This window comes from Sus scrofa, chromosome 5 (genome assembly GCF_054392235.1).
Source record: "Sus scrofa isolate SSC_HxYL_T2T_F1_AM1 chromosome 5, Sscrofa_HxYL_maternal_Yorkshire_Landrace_v2.0, whole genome shotgun sequence".
Classification (NCBI taxonomy): Eukaryota; Metazoa; Chordata; class Mammalia; order Artiodactyla; family Suidae; genus Sus; species Sus scrofa.
Genome location: NC_139387.1, coordinates 92,186,520 through 92,204,209, shown reverse-complemented (window position 1 = coordinate 92,204,209; position 17,690 = coordinate 92,186,520). Strand labels below are relative to the sequence as shown.

The 17,690-nt window shown below is 40.6% G+C and overlaps 1 protein-coding gene and 1 long non-coding RNA gene across 49 annotated transcripts in view; one reads left to right on the top strand and one right to left on the bottom strand.

The window, feature by feature from the left end:
• ANKS1B (ankyrin repeat and sterile alpha motif domain containing 1B) overlaps positions 1–17,690 on the bottom strand; it is a 1,062,966-nt gene that overhangs the window by 209,841 nt on the left and 835,435 nt on the right. The gene's annotated exons all lie outside the window — the stretch shown is intronic.
• Positions 1–17,690, top strand: part of LOC106510411 (uncharacterized) — a 92,390-nt gene that overhangs the window by 48,436 nt on the left and 26,264 nt on the right. Inside the window, exon 5 of the long non-coding RNA XR_014804280.1 lies at positions 16,091–16,119. This is a non-coding gene — a long non-coding RNA (uncharacterized LOC106510411). The remainder of the gene's footprint in view (positions 1–16,090; positions 16,120–17,690) is intronic.

The following is a 17,690-nucleotide window of genomic DNA, read 5'->3' as shown; positions in this document are numbered from 1 at the left end:
CTCTGGGGGCCTTCTGGGCCAGTGAAGAAGGATTTTGGCTTTTACTCTGAGTGGAAGGGGAGCCATGGAAGGGTTCTGAGCTGAGGAGTGAAAACCATCATTCTGGCTGCTGTGCTAGAATAGACTTTCGAGGGGTAAGCAGGTGGGGAGCACATGGTCCTAACACGGGTGGTGGTGATGAAGGGGATGAGAAGTGGTTTCCACTGTGCATAGGTTTTGAAGGCAAAGCCAACAGGATTTCCCAACAGAGTGTTTGTGGGATGTTGGAGAAAGAAAGGAATCAAGAATGACTCCCTCTGAAAGGCATCTAACTCATTCCCTCTTAAATTTACCTGGCTTGTTTGTCCTCTAACTATAAGCAATGAGTGTTACAGACATGGGAACGTTCAACTAAACCAGGGTTCACACGCCACTCAGTAATTCTTTTTTGAGGGCTCTACATTTTCTATCAACCTCTCCTCCACTTAAAAAATATTCTTCTTGGCTGCTTTTTTTTTCTTTTCTTTTTTGGCCACTCTGTGGGATCAGATCTGAGCTGCAGTTGCTACCTACACCACAGCTGTGGCAACTCCAGATCCTTAACCCACAGTGGGATCGAACCTTCATCCTAGTGCTCCAGAGACACCAAAGATCCCTCTGCACCATGGTGGGAACTCCTTGGCTCTATTATCTTCAAGAGTTAACTCAGGTAGGACGGAAGTGATGACTGTTCTACTCTTTGCGGTAATGTCTTCATCCTCTATCTTTGTGTGATGTGGTTTCCCTGCATCTGGAGGCTTCTGTGGCTGAAAGTAATGATAATGACCCTTTTCACTGATGCACTCAGCATCAATGAGGAAGGGATATTTTGGGATATTTTGACTGCAATCTTGCCAGTGCTTCATCCTAATTGTTTGGTTGTTACTGCCTGTCACTTACTAACTGGTATGAGATATCCTTTAGATTTTCATCTGGGGCAGAATTATAGCCTCTATCTTTAGAAATGATGTATACTGAAGATCATTCATGTTTGTAATTACAAATCTTCCAGCAGAGCACAATTATTAAAAACCTTTGAAAATGACATTTTGTCTCACGTCACAATATCTGCTGTTAGCCCCTCATGCTGGTATTGCTTTTGTGGCTGTAATTTCTACCTGCACTTCAATTATACTTTAACATTATCTCTCTTCTTTGTATCTTTCTACCTGGTTGTAATGATCAGGTCCCCTGCTGTTTATCCTTAAATACTTTCGCCTCTGTTCTGAATCTTACTGGGCTATTTTCTGTAGTTACAACCCAGGAAACAGCTGCAGTAACACTTGTTGCATTGTAATAACTTGAGAGAGTTGGCTTATCTATAATAGAACCAGTGAGGGGGAGAGCTGGAGGGAACATTGGAGATTATTCACATAAACTCATTTTTAAAGGATGAAGGAACTGAGGTTCTGAGTGGTTAAGTAAATTTGCTCCTAGTAGCCTGGCTTCCTATTTTGGGTTATATTCTGGAGTCACAGACAGGTATGACTATTCAGGAATTCTTTCAAGTCCTTTCACCTTGCAGTTTAAACTGGATAACAGAGCTGGGGCTGGGAAAGGAAGTGACTGAATGTCTCTTCTGAGTCAGACACTGTGCTCTGTGCTTTGTATCATGGACCACATTGATATTCACAACGATCTGATGAGGTAGGAATAATTATACCCCTTTCATTGAAAGAAAAGTATTCTGGCTCTTGAGAGATTAAGCAAGATAAGAGTGCATAGATAGGGAGAAACTACTTAATCTACCTAACTTAATACCTTTTCTAGTATATCAGGAACAGAATTATGAATAATATTCTGAAAAGTTGAGGTATGAGTATGATCTCCTATTTTTTTTGTGTGTGCTTATTAGGGCTGCACCCACAGCATATGGAAGTTCCCAGACTAGGGGTTGAATTGGAGCTGCAGCTGCTGGCCTACGCCACAGCCACAGCCACGCTAGACCAGAGCCGCATCTGTGACCTAAACCACAGCTCATGGCAACACCAGATCCTTAACCCACTGAGGGATCGAACCCGTGTCCTCATGGATACCAGTCAGGTTCACTACCGCTGAGCCATGATGAGAACGTCAGTATGAGATACTTTTAAGGCATTATGGAAACTTAAAGTGTTTGGGAAAACATGAAGATGTTAGATACTGCCTCACAACATTTGCCATATCCTCAGGTCTGTGGTGCTACCTCCATTTTTCTGTTCTGAGCAAAACAGACTGGCTTAGCAATGTCACCCAAATGTTAACAAAAGACACTCAAATCTAAGAGGTAGGAAGCAGGAGAGTTTGCTCAAAACTTGAATTTTTAATTTGACATTTGGCTCTGAGGTTGTATTGAATCTCATTAGTCCATAGTAGTGGTTCAAGGCTGCTCATCTGTCTGGGGATGGGGAAAGGGTTGAAGGAGGAAGGAATTGAAAATGGAAAGATGGGAGTACTTTTGTGGCCCAGTGGGTTAAGGATCTGATGCTGTCATTACATTGGCTTAGGTCCCTGCTGTAACTTAGGCTTGACTGTTGGCCCAAGAACTTCCACATGTTGCAGGAATGGCCAAAAAAACCCCCAAATAAATAAATAAAAATTAAACTTAAAAAAAAAAAAAAGAAAAGGAGAAATGCCCTCTTCATGGGAAAGGACACAACACTGCCTTACATTGCCTGAAGGTGAATAAGAGAGCTTGACTCTATAACAGGTTCTCTTCCTGAAATAACCAAGAATGCTAGACATCGAAGGCATGAATTAAATGATTGCCTTGTTTTTTAGCTATTTCCATTGCTGCTGCAGAGAGAGAGAGATGGCCACAGAATCAAGGTCAGGAAATAGTATGGAGGTCAAGGGCAAGTTAAGGGAATCCACTGATTTTCTGATCCGTGAGGCTTTCTGAATGAGTGTCCCCTGAATTGTGGGAGGACATCCAACAGGAACTCCAGCATGCCCCATTCTCAAGAGATAGCCTCTAGAACACTAGGATTAGCATTAGTCCCTGAAAAGTCCAGAGCCTTAATGATGATGATGGGATTAGGTACCCTGTAAGCCAGTGGGAAAGTCTGGGATTACGAAAGGCTGACAGATATAATGGTTATCTTCCAAGAGGGCGTGGTCACCATGGGAGTGAGAGATGACGTGAAAGGAGGGAATGAAGATGCTTTGAGACCTTAAGGTCAGGTTTAAGTAGTAACTTCCTAAGAGTTCAGCCCCATAAGGACATATTGAAGGGATTTCCACTAAGACTTTTAGGAACGCACAGAGTGTCCCATCTATCTAGGAAGGGTTATAGCTGTGGCCTTCAAGAAACTAGACTAGAGGTTTTAAAACCTACTTTCTTATAATAATGACCCCGACTAATTAAAAATTCAGACTTTTGAGTCCTAGCTCCAAAAAGTCTGATCGACCCATGGGAGTAACCGAGACAATTCTGGCAAGGAACCTCCCTGGAAACATCTTGAGTAGGCAATCCAACCTTTGTAATTATGGGTTTCTATGTGCTGCTACTTCTGAAGCTTCTGAAGCATCCTTAGTTTTGTCTTTTCCAGTTTAGAGATTCTTAATGGGAGTTTCTGGGGCTCAATGGCTAGAACGCAGGGGGTTCACAAACCCCTTGAAACTGTACACAGAATTTCTCATATATGAGCTGTGGCCAAAGTTTCAAAGGAATCTACAGTCCCCAAAGGGTTTAGAACCCCTGCTTCAGCTGTTTTACTCATCTCCTTTCTGCCTCAACCCCCTGGAGCTGGCACATTGCCTTCTGGCTTGGCCAGTCTCCCTGGCTTCAGGGGACAGTCTATTTTTCTTTTATTTTTGAACTTTACATTCCGCTATGAAACATAGGATGATTCTGAAAAGAGGATGGTGAACTTCCATGTTTCTATTGAAATTAATTTCCTTTGGAGGGATATGCCTGCGACAGTATTCATAGAATACTGCTGTCTCGTGTTAATGAGCAACTTAAAAAATGTCCTCCTTGTCACCAAAATTCTACTGTCTCCAGTTTTTTTTTCCCCCTGAAGTCTGCCCCTTTGTTGAATACCCTTAGACCTAGCTCCAAATGCATGACGTTGCTTCTCTGGGTCCTGTGCTGCCCTCATCATAATCCACTGTCCGCAGAACAAAGTCCTGACTCGTTGGCCTGGCATCTGTGCCCTTTACAATCTGACTCTCTCCTGCTGCTCCTCTAATTGTTCCATGTTCCAGGCTAACTGTGCTCCTTGCCGTTGCCCAAGCCCTGTCTGTGCCCTCTTCCCTCTGGGCCTGCATGGGATGTTCTCCCTTTTCTCTCCATCTGTCACCGATTCACCCTCATTCAAGGCTTTCCTCCTCTCCATCCCTCAGTCAGAAATTCCCTCTTCTCTCACATCAATTGTACTTGGTTCATACGGGTTTTATGGTGTTTGTAACATATTGATTCATGCTTTATTATTCATGACTTGTGTTTCTCTTCTTCCTTACAAGATTCTAAGTCTTTTTGTAGTAGGACTCATGTTGATTTTAACTCTGTATCTGGTGTACTGCCTGTCTGTACTGAGCATACCATAAGCCCTTAATAAAAGCTGGCAAATAGGTTTAAAAACCTAGATCTTGCTACTTTAATTTGGAAATACAATTCTGTTTGTCTTTTCTCCTGGTAATCTATGTCAGGCTTCGGAGCTTGAAAATTGCATCTAAACTGTATTGATTCTTGATGAATTAGAAAAGACTTCAGTGAAATTTATACTTGAAAATTTTTTTATGTAATTTCATTTTTCATAGTACTTGTAAAGCTTGCAGTAATGTCATATTTTTATCCCCTTTTAAGTGGTGATTTTATTGAGGTAAGAGGTTAAGAGGGTCATCTGAGGCCATAGCACAGGCAGAAGACAAAAGTGGGGCTGGAACCCAGGCCTCCTGAGGACACATCAGCAAAGCGCAGCACTGACTCTGCTGAGAATGGAATACAAATGTGTTCACACACACGTTGCCAAAGTCAATTAAGACAATGTTATGGGTCAAAAAGTTTGGTTCGGAATAGACAGTACAAATAATGGCCTTTCTGAAATTTTCTCTTTCTACCAGTCTGTTTTGATACTGTTGGCTCATTTTGTCTTCCTCTTCACTAAACAAGGTCACGTCTGTAAGTCTAGTCCTTGGCCCTCTGCCTTTGGCTCGCTCCAGGATCTCCCTCAGGGACCTATCCCTGCCTCATGGTTTTACTCATCACCACTCTGCCGACTTTGCTAACGTCTTTGCCTGTAGTGATGACCCCTCTCTACCTCTCATCTCTTATGGTTTGCCAGAAGTTTCCATTTGGAGTTCTGCTATACTTTATATTCTTGATGTATAAATCCAAACTACCATCTGTTCTCTGACCAAAGTTACCCTCTTTCTGATCTACATTTTTCCCATCGCCATTCTAATGAACCAAGTTCAAAATCATTATTGTCTTTTTTTTTTTTTTCTTCCCTTTTGGCCTCACCTGCAGCACGTGAAAGTTCCCCAGGCCAGGGATCGAACCCGCACAGTGACAATACTGGATCCTTAACCTGCTGCACCCCAAGAGAACTTCTTCATTGTTATCTTTAACTTCATTCTTCATAGTTTATTCACTATCTTATTAATTCTTCCTTCAAAATGTCTATCATGTCTGTTTGAGAAACTAAGGGTTTTTTGTTTTTGTTTTTTTTTTGGGCAAAGATTACACCTTTTTTAGAGCCCCTTGTCTCACACACATTCTTTTTTATTCTACTTTCATCATCACATTCTTTTTTTTTTTTTTTTTGTCTTTTGGCATATGGGTATTCCCAGGCTAGGGGTCGAATTGGAGCTGTAGCTGCTGGCCTACACCACAGCAATGCTGGATCTGAGCTGTGTCTGCAACCTATACCACAGCTCACAGCAACACCGGATCCTCAACGCACTGAGCAAGGCCAGGGATTGAACCTGCATCCTCATGGATGCTAATCAGATTCATTTCCACTGAGCCACAATGGGAATTCCCCATCATCACATTCTAACCCAGGAACTCTGCTGCCTCATCCTTAAGCTACTGTCATAATCTTTGCTTGATTAATGTTCCTGAAATATAAACCGAAAGATGTTACTTCCTCTCCTCACCCCTGCCTCAAAATTCCATTGGTCTCCATTTGATTACAGGATAAAATCCTTCTTTGGACTGACATACCAAGCCTCCCACAGTCTGACCCAACTGATGGTTCCATCTGTATTATCTATTACTCCCCCATAGTAATTCTTTGTTCCAGGAAAACGCCTGTGTTCACTGTCTCAGAATGTGTCTTCCGGGGCCTTGCGTTGGTATTCAGTTTACCTCATCCTTGCTCCAGTCTGTCTCTTCGGAGCCTCCTCATTTTTCAGGGCCCAGCTCGTATCTCATCTCTTTGATACGGCTTTTCCTGAATATTTAAATCACATTTCTGAAGTTCTGTGGCCCTTACTGTTTCTATCTTTGCCCCTTACGGCGCTGCTGAATGATCACAGCACTGGCACAACCTAGGAGCTGGTTAGGACTGTAGATTCTCAGGGCCTCACCTCAGAGCTGCTGAATCCAAACCTGTACTTTAGCAAGATGCCTGAAGGGATTCATGCAGGTTGAGGATTTGGGTCTATTCCATTCAGACACGTGAAGAACAATAATAATAATAATACCTTGACTTGTGTACTTATCTGCACTCCTCCAGATTCTTGAAGTCTAGGAAACTTTATTTATTTTGCATGTCTCTCAAACACAATCTCATTGCAAAGTCTGCACTTAGTGGCCTTCCATTAATTTTCCTTGTAAGGTGAGGTGGGGGGGCTTTAAGACTCTTAGAAAGTGAATACAAGAACTGGTTGTTGTTTCATTGAGGAGAAAGTCAACTGATTCCATCTCAACTTGGCAAAGAAAGCAGTAGCAAATCTCTTTTGTGGTGATTTCTTTGTGTTCCCATAGCACCTCCACTCTCCCCCATTAAAACACCTTTTTCTTTGCATTACAGCTATGTGCATGCCTTTCTCACGACCCAAATAGGGAGCTCCTCGAGGGCAGAGACCACATCTTAGTCACCCTTTCATCAACAGAACCTCACCCATCATATTTATTGATTTGAATAAATAAATAAATAAACGAATAACCTATTGCACAAGTAAACTGTAGAGATTAAGCTGAGGTCCCTCCCGGATATTTCTTTATTTCATTTGTTTGCTTGTTTGTTTGTTTAAGTAATTTATTTTGCTTTTTAGGGCCACAGCTGCAGCATATGGAGGTTCCCAGCTTAGGAGTCAGGTCAGAGCTGTAGCTGCCAGCCTACACCACAGCCACAGCAATGCCAGATCCACCGCAGCTCATGGCAACACCAGATCATTAACCAACTGAGTGAGGCCAGGGATCGAACCTGCATCCTTATGGATATTAGTCAGATTTGTTACCCCTGAGCCACAGTGGGAACTCCTCTCCTGGATATTTCTTACTATGGTTAATCAAGGTACATTTATCACTATACTTTATACAACAGATAGACTGACAAGACTCTCCAAACCAGAGATCTGCTTCTTTATTTTCACTCCTTTGCCACCATATTTTAATTTTTGAGGGCTGAAGATGAGAAATTTGAAGGACGAAAGTAAAAACAGGGAAGAACCCAACTGGCAACGACTTAAAGGGAGCTTGAAATGAAAAGAATTTTTTCAACCATAAGTACCTCAATACTCATATTACAAAGTATTTTCCTCTAGCAAGTTCATCAAACAAAAAGGAGCGATAAGGTAAATGATTACCAGCCAAGTGGTGTTTATGTAGCTTGATGGTACTTGCTATTTCACAGTTTCATTTTGTGTCTGAAAAACATATGAGGTTTTTCTGAGCTTAGTAGAGAAATGTCTACTCTGTAGAAAACGTTGTCCATCAAAGAAGCAAAGAGAAATCTGAGAACAGATAGTGTCACAATATTCTACTAGCCTTGCTGAACAAAAGCCCGAAGAATACAACTGGTTACAGATGACCCTAGCATGCACTTGTACTATTCCTTAACATTTTGCTTGGGCATATGTCTTATTTCTGTGAACAGATTGCAAGGGCAGAAACACGTATAGTGGACTCTTGAACAACGTGAAGGTTAGGGGTGCTGACCCTCCAAGAAGTTGAAAGTCCATGGATAACTTAAGAGTTGGAACCTCCTTATCCATGGTTCCTTCATATCCACAGAAATTCAACCAACCTTGGATTATGTAGTACTGCAGCATTTACTACTGAAAAAAGATCCACGTGTAAGTGAACCCACATGGTTCAAATCCACGTTGTTCAAAGACCAACTGTGTTTTATAACCCTGTACATAACTGATAATGCTCAGCACACAGAACTTCAGTCTGTCCTTCCTCCCTCCCTCACACCCTCCCTTCCTTCCTTCTCTCCAGCAAGAATTTATTGAATGATGGAGAATATTGAGATTTGCATCTATACAACAGAATATTCTATTCCAGTGCTACCATATATGCTGGGGAAAAGTCACACATTAAAACAAAAGTCCTTCTCTTCATGGAACTTGCATTCTAGTAGAGCAAAAAAGACAATAAATAAAATAAGTGAAATATATAGTTAGATCATGATATATACCGTAGGGGAAAAAAAAATAGAGATGTTTGGGAGGTTTGCTTTTAGATAAGGAGTTAGAGATGACCCCCTCTAAAAAGTGAGATTTAGGAAAGTGAATTATGTAGCTGCCTGGGGGGAGGAGTATCCCAGAGAATGGAATTGTGAGTGCAAGGGCCATGAGGTAGGTGTGCTGCAATGAACAGGGAACAAAAGGGGTTCCTTGGGTTTGAAATAAAGGAGCTTGTGGGAGAATCATAGGAGAGATGAAATCTGATCCTACATCTTAATAGGTTCTATCTATCTATCTATCTATCTATCTATCTATTTTTGTCTTTTTTTTAGGGCCACACCCGCGGCATATGGAGGTTCCCAGGCTAGGGAACTAGCCTACGCCACAGCCATAGCAACTCGGGATCTGAGCCATGTCTGCAACCTACACCACAGCTCATGGCAACACTGGATTCTTAACTCACTGAGTGAGGCCAGGGATCGAACCAGCAACCTCATGGTTCCTAGTCGGATTTGTTAACCACTGAGCCATGACAGGAACTCCAATAGGTTCTCTTTAGATGCTCTACTGAGAAAAGCCTGAACAGAGACAAAGGGGGAGGCAGGAGATCAATTAGGAGGCCATTGCTGTAATGGAGACAAGAAATGACAGTGGTTTGGATCAGAGAGGCAGCAGTGAAAGAGTTGAGGTTGTCAGATTCAAAGGGTAGATCCAAACAGGATTTTCTGATAATTGGATTTGAAGTATGAAAGACAGAGAGGTGTCTAGGAGCCAGGCATTCCTGATTTTTGGCCTGGACAACTAGAAAGATGCAGCTTCCATCAGGTGAGATGGGGGCTGGGGAAGGCTAATGTGGGTAGAGAAGTTTGTCAGGAGAGATGAAGAACTTAGTTATAGCCGTGTTGAGTCTGACATATCTTTTAGACAAGTGAAGATGTTGAGGAGGCAGGTGGATATTTGTGGAATGAATGAATAAGCATGATCTTAATCAAGTGTTTAACTCTTTACTCCCTCAAACATAAATCAACATTTTCCTCTTGCTACTTCCTTGTAATGTGAAGCATTTTGGGAATGACATTGGAAGTCTGACCCTTCTGGCTAAGACTCCATATCTAAATATCTAGCCACCTGCTGGTCAACTCTCTCTGAATATTCTCCAGACTCTCAACATGTCTACCATGGACTCATCCTCTTCCTCACAGACCTGGTCCCCCTCTTTGTGAATGTAGTGAGTGGGACCACTGGGCATGCAAGCTGAGAAGCACACTCCATTCTTTCCATTTCCTTATCCCCATGGTCACCAAATCTTACCAGTCCTACCTGCAGGCCAGCTCTAGAATCCACCTCTTCCCTCTACCGTCACCATGGCTTTTATAGATTAGGTTCTCATCATCTCTCGCCTGGGTTATATGTCCATCTTTTGTTTGGTCTCCCAGGCTCTAGTCCACCCTTCACATGGCTCCGAGGGTGATTTTTCCAAAATGCAAATGTGGCCATGTTACTTGTCTGCTTGACAATTTCCCAAAGGCTTTCTTTGTCTACAAAGCTCTAAGTCCAGAGCTTGGCCTATAAGGGTGATCATGATCTGGCCCTTCTTATCTATCAGATTTACTGTTCCCTTCACACTCATCACTCCAATCCATTAGCTATACTGAACTGGCTGTAGTTAATTAATTTGTTCATTGAATATGCAAATATAGAGAGCGCACGTCCTAGGTCACAAGCACTATGCTAAGCTCTGGGGATACAGTATGGCACGGGGCAGGCTTAGTTCCTGTTCTCATGGAACCACAATTTCTCAGTTTCCACACCTTGTCTCTTTGATCCTTCTGCCTTGACCTTACCACTACCTTTTCCTCCCTCTGCCCCACGGCCACTTCAAGAACACTAACTCATCTTTGAAGTCTCAGCTCATGTAATTTCCTTGAATTGGTACTTTTCTTAATCTGCTCTCTTCTAAAAATGTTTCTTCCTTCAAAAGGTATGGAATAACTTAGCTCTAGAAGTGAGCATCACTTTAAATATATTTCAGGTTCAGTTCACAATATTGCACTAGGAGATCACAGCTCATGGAATAGGATTTTTTTCCCCTTAATTCCAGAATGGAGCACAGCCTCCCTTTTCTGGATTTGTTCCCCTGCCCTTGGGCTCCACAAACAGGGTAAGTAATTGTTAATCTGCTGCCAAGTGAGTGGATCTGCATGCACTGGATCACACACACGGTGGCTGCTCCAAGATTTTGATATACTGAGGCCTCATGGCGGGGATCTGTGTGGAAAGGGTGCTGTGGAACTTGTCTTAAACCTGAGTTTGCAGAGCAGGCTCACGATTTTGAGTTAGATTAACATACATATATTTGTAATACCTTGGTAGGGGATTGATCCAGATGGGAGTTAAAGATTTGTCTTTTCAGCTGTCTCTTAATGCTATTGCTGTCCAGAAAGATGGCAGAATGCCTGCCTTATATACACCTGACCATACTTCCTGAGCTGCCCTTGTCTGCAGCTTTTAGAGCTTGGAAATGAAAATACACAGGGATTCAGAACATGTAAAGAGATAGGGGGTAGGTCATGAAGCTGAGTATCAAGAAAAACCTTCCTCATTTGTCTGCACCCATTACCAAAGGGATGCTTCAGCATAGGAGTGAGCATTTTGCTCAGACTGAGACATTTTTAAAACTCTGGTCCCAACTTATATCTTTCACTTCTCTCTTCTCTCTCTTTCTGCCTGTCTCTGCATCTCCGACCTTTCTCTGGATGCACACATACATAAACTTAGATGATTTTAGAAAGCTCCATTGGGGGATAAATGTATTTTATAATGTTGCAACAGCACTGGAACCAAGTATTCTAGTAAAAAAAAAAAAGTTTGAAAAATCTCTTGGTTTTCTCTTTCTGACTTTCTTGTAGGCAACATATGACAGTATATCTTCTAAGGGAGCTATAAAAATGAATATCAGATACTTTTCTGCCTCACCTCTAGTGTGATTAGGCAGTCAATGACTGAGTCATCACTGCTGAAGTATGTTAAAGAATAGCATTTAAAGTCACTTTAGCTACGATAAAAATCCTAGCCCCCACATTGGCACAGAAGGGTGGAACCTCCATGGTGACTGCTAAGGCATGTTTGATTACACATATGTGTCCGTAATGCACACACAAACATACACATATAAATATGATGACCGGATTAGCCTTTTTCTTTTGTATTGTACTGAACATCTGAAAGTGACATTTCATCAGTGATTGTCAATCAGAGTTATAAAATCACATGAATATATTTATAAGCTATAAGCACCTTAAATAATTTATGAAGGACACATTTTGCTGCACAGAAGAGGTAGCACAGCCACTGTTAATATGTTTAATTTATTTAAAGAGATGCCTCTTCTGCTATTACTTAAAATATAGTTATATATACATGGAGCCGATTATTTATTAATTTGTCACAACACAGATATATCAATAAAGGCATTTTAGAGACGGCATTTTGTAAATTAAAATCATATCAAGTTAGGATTCTCTTGATTATGAAGGCTTGTGATTAGTGGATGATTATGAGTGACTTGTTTAATAATTATATAGACTTAATGACTCTTGTGGTTATACTTTATAACAAAAACTTCCCATTTAATAATTTGGGAAGGGATGGCATGGAGATAACAGAGAAGAAAAGAGTGTTGATTTTGAATCTTTAAATTCTTATTGATTTGATGGATAGAATTTTCTTGTTATAAATGTTTTCATGGTTGTCAGACTCTATTATTGCATGTTAGCAATTTCACTGGTGTGTACAATAGAAAGGTTAAGAGCCAGGATAGGGCCTAGTCAGAGCCCAAGGCCAATGACTTGAACTCACTACCGCACCATCTCTGCTCAGAAGTCCAGTCAAGACTTCTGTACAGGCCTCAGACATGTGTCAAGCTAAAGGTAGATGGGCCTGCTTGTTACCTGGCAGAGGGTGGGTGGCAAGTGCCTCTTCCCTCAGCCCCGTAACTAAGTTCTAGATGTCTGCTCTGAGGCCATTCGTTTGGGCAGGACCACCCAGTGGATAACAGTTTGGGCTCTGGAATCAGATTAATTTATTTGTTCTGTCATTCCAAAGATATTTATGGAAGAGTTCCCATCGTATCTCAGCTGAAATGAATCTGACTAGCATCCATGAGAACACAGGTCTTATCCCTGGCCTTTCTCAGCCGGTTAAGGATCTGGTGTTGCCGGGAGCTGTGGTGTGGGTTGCAGACGTGGCTTGGACCCTGCATTGCTGTGGCTGTGGTGTAGGGTGGTGGCTACAGCTCTGATTCAACCCCTATCCTGGGAGCTTCCATATGCTGTGGGTGTGGCCCTAAAAACAAAAAACAAAAAACAAAAAAGTGAAGATGTTTATTGAGTGCCCAAGGGCTAGGCATTGTTCCAGGCACTAGGAATACAATAGTGGTCCTGCCTTCAGGGACTTTCTACTTTAATGAGTGCTTAGGTTCAAATCCTGACTCTACCTTCTAACCTAGGGCAAGATGTTTTACTCTTTGACCTTAAGCTTCCTAATTTTGTACCAGACTCACGTCTGTTGGGAGAATGAACTGAGGTGGTGCATATAAAGCATCCAACATTGTGCCAGCCTATTGAAAAAGTCAGTTATTTTTATTGTTGGGCAAAATCAGAGGTAGGCCATTTGTCTACCACAAATTTAATTGGTAGTGCATGTGATCTATTGGTTGAATTTACTCTGACTTTCTATGCTTTTAGTTTAGTCTGAACATCATTTACAATATAGTAATAGCCCTTTGTCAATGGAAAATATTATTACTGCCTTCTTAATAATGTTTTGGCTTTGAGGTAACACACATGAAATGAATACCCAAGCTCCTTTCCCTCAGGGCAATGAAAATAAGAATAGAAGGTGATTTTTTTTTTTTTTTGAGAGCTGTGTATACCTTGGATGAGAAACAAAGATGGAAAGAAATAAAACTCAAGACAGTATTTTGTTTAATTGTTAAAGCGGTAGCACTAAAAGCCCTGGGCCAGGGAAGTGTAAAGTGTAGACTCTTACTTAAAAGAAATTTCATTTCATCTTGTCATTGAAAGAACCTGAGAAAAGGACGTGAGAATCTGTTTGGTTGTACAAATCTAATTAACTATTGACCTGTATGATGTTCCTTAATACTTGAATTAGTTGCATCAAAAACCATGAGACACTTTCAAGGGTTGAAATGAAAGCCCTAAATTGATCATTTAAATTATCTACTCCTTTATCAAAATGGCTGGAAACTTGTCCAGGATAGAAACTGGTTAATAGAGTAGAGCAAGCTGTCCCAGACAGGACTAATTTATTTTCCTGTGTTAGTAGCTGAGCCTCATCTGAAAGACAGAAGTGCATCACGGCACTCTGACCCCTACGGATCAGGGGTGGAGTGAACACTAAGGGCTGGTCAAGAGGGTATGTATTTTTTTTTTTGGAAAACAAGAAGCAACATCAGGGAGTTTATGGTAGAGTCAGAGGAAGTGCCAGTTCAAACTACATTTCTAAGACATGCAAGGAGAGAAGCTGATTAAACTGGGAACCTGACATCCAGTTTAGCATGTCATAGGGTTTTAAGCACAGTTGGAAGAATCATTTAGAAAAGTTTTTAAAAATGCCATTATCCATCCTTTATACCCAAACTAACTGAGTATCTCTGGGGCTGGGATATAGTTTTGGTCTTTTTTTTTTTTTTTTTTTTTTTAAACTCTCCAGATAATTCTAATGTATCTGGAGATGAAAACCATGGTTCTAGGCCAGTAGTTCTCAAAATGTAGTCCCCAGACCAGTATCACCTGGGCACCTGTAATGCACATTATTCTACTGAATCAGAAACTCTGGGGCTGGGACTCAGTAAACAGTTGTGTTTCACCAAATGACTCTGACACCCACTCAAGTTTGTGAATCATTCTTCTAGATAAGTCGTGTCAGACAAAAAAGTTAGGAAGGCAATTAGGCTGAGATGGCTCAGGTTGGAAGTACTTGGAGAAAAGAGTTAAAAATCACATTCCTCATTCCCATACAGCCTCTGAAAGAGGAAGGGATCTAACTTTGCAGCTGTGTCTCTCTCAAACCTCCTAGGAAGAAACCATAGACCTGGGTCATATGATTCCCAGTTGGGTTCCAACTGGGTCGTGTTTTAAATAAAACACAGAGACTAATAATGGAATGCTGTCTGACCACCAGAAAGGACAGCTGGTGCTTGTATCTAGGAGGGAGGTGAATGGAGAGGGTAAGGGCTTTCTGGGAAAGAATAACCCAAAAATGGACAATCATTACGACTGAATTTTGCTTTCCTTTCCCCTTTTATTTCATGAAAGTAATTTTTCCCCCCCTCAGGGCACAGCAGTGATATGTTAATAAAACTGAATAATATCTCTTGTACTAAGTTTTCAGTTTGAGATGAGAACTGCATAAGAACATGTGCTAATGATGCGTTGGTTTTCTCACAGTAACATCCAGCCCCCAGAACATTCTCCAGTGGCACCCACACTCTCCTGTCCTAGTGAATAAACCTGGAACAAAGCTGAGCTGCTGCTGCCTGGATGGTGAAGGATATGCTTGTGAACTGTAGCCTGGCTCTGTTGCCGACTTAGATTGTAATGTGGGGAAATCACTTAGCTTCTTTGGCCTCCACTTTTCTCAAGTAGAAAATGACGGAAACCACCCAGATGAACAGAAATGTCAAAGTGAGCTGCACAGGACTGGGAAGAGGGCCAGGTGCCACAGCCAAGCAGGAGAGAAGAAAATTGTACAGGCTCATGGTGTCACCTCCTGGTGAAGGGGCATAATGAAATTTCAGCTGAAACACTGACAACTTTAATTACCAAATGTGGGCCTAACACTGCGTGCATTTTCTTGTCGTTTATTTTAATTGTCTTTTTTTTCTTCCATACTCATGTGCTCTGCAAATATACTGCCTTAACTAAGCAATAATCAAAGTAAACCAAATGAGCCACCACAGAGGAATCATATTATATAAATAAGCAAAGAATCAACCAAATCCCTGATGATTGATTTTGTGGAGCAAAAATACATTTTTTTTTTTTTGCTTACTTTTAAATTCATTTTATGAGAAAACAAATACCACATGGGATGATTATTTTAAACACAAATTGCATTTAAGAGGAAGTGTCTGGTAAACCTTCTGGGGCTGTAAATTAGCTACTAATTTCATTCAACTAAAGGCTATGAAATGCATTTCTGGGAATTATTGTGCAAAGACATGCTTCCTCTGCTTTCTAAGATGGGCTTTATTGGGCTTGGAAAGAGAAATGCAATCCTGCTCAGGGTACCTATTCTTAAACTGAAGCTACTTGATGACCCAAGCTCATTTAATCTAACTACACAGCCAGCTTTTCTGGATTTACAAAAGATGAGATTTGGGGAAAGAAAATGAGGAACAATGAGTCATTCGCACAGACATATAACTAGCAATTTGAAATTGTTATTCAAACCATCTGATCTTTATACCTCTTTCTTTGTTTAGCTTCATTCCAGCCTCTGAAAATTTCCCAGGTACAATTCATTACTCTGTTCAATCCAGTTACTGCTATGTTCAATTACTGCCCTGTGCTCCTCTAATGGAGTTTTGCTTTCAAGACCAGTAACAGCTCTTTCCAATATATATTCAGTTTTTATTTCCTCATAGAAGTTCCATCATTCCTTTTTCACTATATTTTTCTTTAATTGCTTCATTAATTTTTTTTGCTTCATTAATTTTTTGTTTGCTGTATTTTCATGCCTTTATTCTGATATTAATTTTCCTCTATGACACCTCTTCTCATCCTTAATGTTATTTTCTGGAATGCTGTTAGATTTCCCATCTTTCTCTTTTTTAAAAAAAATATAAATAACTGCATCATAGAAAGGGTCATGCAGACTTGCCAGTCTGGTCTAGACTAACACAGAACCTGGCACCTAGTAGGCACCCAATCAATATACATTTAATGACTGCCTAGGTTAATGAGAATAGAAATGAACTAGAAAAAAGCAAAATTATAAACTGATAGCTTCCACCCCTCCAAATGTGTGTCAACTTATTTTTTTGTTGGTTAAACCACTATATTGAGGTATGATTGACATACAAAAAACTGTACATATTTAATGTGTACAACTTGCTAAATTTGAAGATAAGTATACATCTGTGAAATCATTGGCATAATCTATGCCATAAACATATCTATCACCTTCAAAGTTTCCTCCTTCTTTCTTTATTATCAACTTTTATAATGAAAACACAAGATATACTCTCTCAGCAAAATTTTCAGTATATATAATACAGTATTAACCATATTATACATAGGCATATACATATCTAGATCTCTAGATTTATTCACCTTCTATAACTGACCTAACCTCTGTTCTACTCTCTGCTATAAGTTTGACTGTTTTAGAGTCATCATATAGGTGGTATCATATAGTATTTTTTCTTCTGTGTCTGGCATATTTCACTTAACGTTCCTTCAGTTTCATCCATGTGGCTCTTTGTAAAGCTGAATAACATTTTGCGTAGATACTATATTTTCTGTATCAGTTCATCTGTAAATGGATATATAGGTTATCTTCCCATTTTGGCTATTGTGGATAGTGTGCTATAAACACAGGAGTGCTAATATCTCTTAAGATCCTGACTTCATTCCTTTTGGATAAATACACAGAAGTGAAATTACTAGATCATACAATAGTTTTACCTGTAATTTTTTGAGGAACCTCCATGCTTTTTTTCCATAGCAGCTGCACCATTTGCATTTGCAGTAATTGTGTACAAGTGTTTCAATTTCTCCACATCCTCACCAACACTTGTTATACACACACACACACACATATATATAGGCCTCGCCCCTGGTGTGTGAATATTCCTGGGCCAGGGATCTAATCTGCACCGCAGCAGTGACTGGAGCTGCTGTAGTGACAATACCAGAGCCTTAACCTACTGCACCACATGAGAATTCCAACAACACTTGTTATCTTTAGCTTTTTTTTTCTAATAGACATTTTGGCAGGTGTGAGGTGATATCTCACTGTGGTTTTGATGTAGAACTTTTTCTATAAACCTGCCAGTCATTTGTATATCTTCTTTGGATAAA